This window comes from Macrobrachium rosenbergii, chromosome 21, assembly GCF_040412425.1.
Source record: "Macrobrachium rosenbergii isolate ZJJX-2024 chromosome 21, ASM4041242v1, whole genome shotgun sequence".
Classification (NCBI taxonomy): Eukaryota; Metazoa; Arthropoda; class Malacostraca; order Decapoda; family Palaemonidae; genus Macrobrachium; species Macrobrachium rosenbergii.
In genome coordinates, this window is record NC_089761.1 from 53,229,273 (window position 1) to 53,235,414 (window position 6,142).

The following is a 6,142-nucleotide window of genomic DNA, read 5'->3' on the forward strand; positions in this document are numbered from 1 at the left end:
TGCGCCAGATGTCATATTCTCCCTTTGAAGGGAAGCAAAGTTCGTCAGAGTTTAGATGGGATTGGGTTAAGACCTCGGCCCTTGGCAAAGGAGAACTTAGTTTGAGTTTGTTGTCCATAGGGATATTGTGTCTGCTTCTGAGTTTGGCGGTCGGACAATTTCTACAAATGGGTGTTTAACTGGGAAGGGTTGGCGTGTCAGCTTTTGCAATACCTTTACTTGGTATTTAACTACCGTTTCAAATATGATTCTGTATACAGAAACAGTGCAGCTCACTGACGACTGAAAACGTTAAAATCATTTCCTAAGACGCCGTGTTCATGTGTTAATGCGTAACTGAAGAGACCTTTTAAACTTTTCAAGAAAAAAGGGTATATGTGTTAGATCCAGTGTAACCATGCCTTTGTACCACATTCCATAAGCTAAATTACAGTACTTAGAATTAATCTTCTTTATTTTATGCTTACAAATATTATGTATATATATTTAAAATGTTTTGAATAGAGGCCTATTTTTGATAGGCTAAGTATAAGAGGTTACTGCGACTTGTATTGTGATGTATTCCCTTAGACTCCAATTCTCTTTGCTCGGAGCTTTCGACTTCCGCTCTTTTACTCCACAAGATTTTCCGGGAAAGATGTTCGATCGTTTCGAAAAGGGAGAGGAAAAGGCTTTACGGAGAAGAGAGGATTTGTGAGCAAGACAGAGAATCCGGCAAAGCCTCCTCCCGGACTGCCTGTTGGTCTTAGACTACCCGGTGTGTTTCCCTCTTAAGAAATAACATCTTTCGTCTATTTATCTTTGATGAGGGCTGTCTCCTTCAGACGCCCATGTAAATTTTTAAAGGTTTTCTAATTATAACTGAGAATAATTTCCAATACAAGTGTGCAGTCCTAAAGTCTTAGGAAATGTAACCTTGCGTGTAGTCTTTGTCATGACAGGGTGCGGTTATACTTTCCCTTGAGTGAGATATAGAAGAAACGAGAAAATATGTGAATTCTTAGAAAAATTTCACTAACACGCACCTTATTTGTATCTATTATGAATCGGAACATAGGAGCTTTATCAGAAGGCAAAAACAAATGAAAATCAAAATCAGCAAAAGCCCATAACTATTTGTAACCGTATAATACTGGAGAATCTATTCAGGTGGGTTGGCTACTAAGGACGTCACCTAAGGTCCTTTGAAGGATCTGTTTTATGTTGTGTGTGTTGTGCATTTAAAGGGACTCTGTTTTCAGGTGTATGTTCTGAGTCTTTTGCTTGCTGATATTTTTTACGCAACTTTTGAGTTACTTCATACGTCCATGCTTAGAGACGGATCTTTTAGATTTAATGAATTTAAAAAGGTGTATGCTTTTCATCGCTTTTGGCTTACCTTCGTCTACCTTATGTACAGAAATTTGGATTGTATGTTGGTGATTCACTGTAATTTTTAATGTTAGTTCCTCTTAAAGATATAGTGATCAATATGGAAATAATTTTCATGGGGCGATTTCATAAACACAGGTTCGTTTTAAGTAATCACAAGGGAAGATTATTTCTATTAATATATACTGTTTTGACTATAAAAAAGTATTTGTACATAAACACATTATTTATATATAACGAGATACCAAAATTTCATAAGATAGTTCTGATAAATCATGACTCATTGTTTGCATTTCTCTGCGTTATAGTTTAGCCTGATCTTTTTACCAATAGTATAACAAATTAAAAACGTGACATTAGATGGAATTGCTAGCAAGCTGAGATTTATATGCGAGAAAAAATGTATTGCCTTCCTCCACTTCCAACGCAAGATAAATATGGGCTGATAATCACAAAAACACCTTTAGTTATAGAGCAAGCTGCATTTCGTTCCCCAAATCAACCTTTAGCCTACTACTATTTTTCACTGCATTTCCTATATCCATATATCCTGGATTTATAGTAAGAGACTAATTCCATGATTCAGTGCCCATAGAGAACGGTTTGAAATGACTATTGGTATTTGTTTTCATAGTTACTTTTTTCAGAACATTTGAAACTGTATATAATGCTGCCAAAAACCTTGACATTCTTGGAAAGACATGCTGGTATATGCAGAGGAATGGTATCATTGCCACTTGCTATCTAGTGTATCTTTGGGTTTACGATTTGGGAAAATTGCTGTTTGGATATCAGATTCATATTGTGGCCATTATCTTCTAGTTAAGACAACAACTAGAGCTTCTCCTTGTCGCAACAAAGATAATCAAGATTTAAGTTAATGCCATATTAAGTTAATGCCTTACTATTTCCTACTTAACCATCTTTCCGTCAGCTCTAGCACTGTAGAGTACCTCAGTAAGGTCAGAGTACTCAAGGATCTTGGGTCTTCTTGCCTTGCAGAAGTGACACAAAATTCACTCGTTCCTCTTGTTGCAAAAGTGTTGAAGTTGTCTGGGCAGTGTCATTGATGTTGTCAAGTTTGAGAGCTATGACTCTACTTGAAAGGATCGTTGTTAGGTACGCCCAGTATTTAGCTAGCTTTTGGTTTTCTATAAAAGAAAACTATTGAGATGGCTATTTTTTTGTCCGTCCTCAGATCTTAAAAACTATTGAGGATAGAGGGCTGCAAATTGGTATGTTGATCATTCACCCTCCAATTTTCAAACACATCAAATTGCAGCCCTCTAGCCCCAGTAATTTGTATTTTATTTAAGGTTAAAGTCAGCCATGATCGTGCGTCTGGCACCGCTATAGGTACCAGCAACACAGGCCACCACCGGGCCTCGTCTGAGTTTCGTAGGCCGTGGCTGAGAGTGTCATGGGCCGTGGCTAAGAGTTTCATACAGCATTATACGCTGTACAGAAAACTCAATTGCGCCGAAGAAACTTCGGCGCATTTTTTACTTTTTATTTTTATTGCACTGTATGCTGTTCCTCTTTGTTTCCTCATGTCATGCTGCGTTGCAATTCTTTCCAGAAGCCATGCCGTTGCTTAAAGCGTTGCAGTCAAACCAGTGGCTCCACGAATTCGCTTTTATTATTTTGTGAAAATTGGCGAAAGAAATAACGACGTGCGTTAATCAGATAATCAAAAGTTAATAGGTATTTTGAGTTACAGGGTGCGGAGATGCTGTTGCACAAAAGAAGACTATGCTCGTAGTCACTCTGTGCTATTACGTGTATGGGATTACGAGAATGTAGTTTTATGAAAGATGTCACAAATCGAAATTGATTTTAATTATTTTGATAATAAGGAACAACAGTATGGAGGTTTTTCATGCTTACTGGACATGTCTCTGGTTTACCAATATATTTCAGATTATACATGTGTATAAATCAAATATCAAAAAGAAATATAATTTCTCTTGGTCTTTTGTAATCTGAAGTTCTTTATGGTCAGGTCATGAGGAAAACTAACGCTCACAGAATTGTATTATTTAGGAAAATGTCGGGCAGCAAAGAATATAATTATATAAACTTGTTGATGGAATCTGACTCTAATAACATACAAATTTGACCCAACATTTAAGTTTACTTTTCATGGCTGAGAAGATGCCTTTGTTGTGGAACGGGAAAATGTAAATACGACCATTATTGTATAAACCAGAATCACAAACGCCGTTCCTTGCTTCGAGAAATATGCAACGATAATCTCTTCAGCTAAACCGTTAGCCCTGTTTTCATAGCGGCTTTTTTAGGGCCGTTGAGATATCTCGAGTAGAGGAAGGGAGAACAATGGATGTCGATTGCTGGGTAGTGGAATGAAGGGTTTGAATAAAGAGGAGAGGAGGCTAAGATAATACTCATTTGTAGAGCTAAAGAGGGATTTGTGATAAGAGGAGTCCGGAAAGTCCAGGGTCATTTGGGAGAGGAACAGAGTAAAGGGCGCTCGAAAGACAAGGAAACCGTTTGGTTTTTTAAAAAATGCAGACGCCTGGGCAAAGATGATGAATGATGGATTCCTTAGAAAATAAAAAAAAACAATAAACAAGTAAATATGGTTTGCTGTTAAATATCTTACTGTATTGTTTGGATAAGTTGCTTGATCAGATGCAATATGTAATTCTTTGTGTAGATTTTTTAATAAACATTGGGTACTTGCTTCTCGATTGCAGAAGTTAAAGTGGGCTAAAAAAAATGTTCAGGGGTAGTGGATTTGTGTCTATTGGTGTGTATGTTGTAAGTGCTATTGAAGCCATAGCTTTCTTATTTTTGAAATCTTCGATTTTCCATATACTTTCATAGTTGCAAGCATTTTCTGTGTATAGTTTAAGCTATGGTAATAGTTACATTATTAAACATTTCATTCATTGTAACGTTTCTTATCCCAGTCATCATTTTATATATATATATATATATATATATATATATATATATATATATATATATATATATATATATATATATATATATATATATATATATATATATATGACTTTTTATCACATCACCGTGATTCATATACAATCAGTAAGCTACAAACGTCCTTTAATATCGAATTCGCTCTAACTCAGAAATAATATATTTTCATATATGTTACCGAAGGGGAATTTTTTAGTTGATAATAAGTTCGTCGTCCCGTGGGCTCGAACCAGCGAAGGACAAGAACTCAGGACTACAGTGGACGCTTTAAACCACACGACCAGCAAGTGAGGTATAAGTGGATATCGCCTACCTTATACAAATCCCCCGTCGAACTTAGGTGTTTGTATTTAATGACGATATCCACCCACCTCTGCCATGTTGACCGTGTAGTGCGTTTGTCGCACGCAGCCATATTATGACTTTTTATCACATCACCGTGATTCATATACAGTCAGTAAGCTACAAACGTCCTTTAATATCCAATTCGCTCTAACTCAGAAATAATATATTTTCATATATGTTACCGAAGGGGAATTTTTTAGTTGATAATAAGTTCGTCGTCCCGTGGGCTCGAACCAGCGAAGGACAAGAACTCAGGACTACAGTGGACGCTTTAAACCATACGACCAGCAAGTGAGGTATAAGTGGATATCGCCTGAAAACCTTATACAAATAACAAACCCCCGTCGAACTTTGGTGTTTGTATTTGGTGACGATATCCACCCACCTCTGCCATGTTGACCGTGTAGTGCTTTTGTCGAAACTAAAAAAAAACGCAGCCATATTATGACTTATCACAACATCGTGATTCATATACAGTCAGTAAGCTACAAACGTCCTTTAATATCCAATTACAAACGCTCTAACTCAGAAATAATATATTTTCATATATGTTACCGAAGGGGAATTTTTAGTTGATAATAAGTTCGTCGTCCCGTGGGCTCGAACCAGCGAAGGAAAGAACTCAGGACTACAGTGGACGCTTTAAACCACACGACCAGCAAGTGAGGTATAAGTGGATATCGCCTCCCTTATACAAATCCCCCGTCGAACTCAGGTGTTTGTATTTAGTGACGATATCCAGCCACCTCTGCCATGTTGACCTGTCGAGTTATGGTTTTTATATTTTATATTCCATGAACTCTGGTTCTTTTAAAAATATATTTGATTGTTCAATTTTAAGTTTCCTTTTTTAAAATTCAATAGAAAGGTATAACATGAAAAATTCTATTAACTTAAAATATATTTACAAACTGAAACATACAAAATTAACAAACTTCATGTATAACACCAGGAACTTCTATAATAATATAAAGGTCTATTGAAGATCTTGCGCGTATAATCAGGATCAGGAAAAGTACTGCACGTGATTACAATCTGACGAAGAATCATGCGTATCTAAGGATGAGATAAGATCCAAGGACCAAGAGTCTAGGGTCTAGGACCAAGAATGAAGACGAATGACCAAGGTCTAAGGAGTTCTGCAAAATATAAATGTTACGGGTGGCTAGGTGTCAGGTAGTCATCAGAGAAATGCCGGGGACTCTCCATGTTAAGAAAACTAAAAAAAAAACAAGGACAACCAAATAAACAAAGAAACAACTTCTTTAGTCCATGGGGTGAAAATATATACAAGAGATGGCAGCACAGCATTCCTCGACAAAACAACTTCTTTAATCCATGGAGTGAAAATATATACAAGAGATGGCAGCACAGCATTCCTCGACATGACCGTGTAGTGCGTTTGTCGCACGCAGCCATATTATGACTTTTTATCACATCACCGTGATTCAATTATGACTTT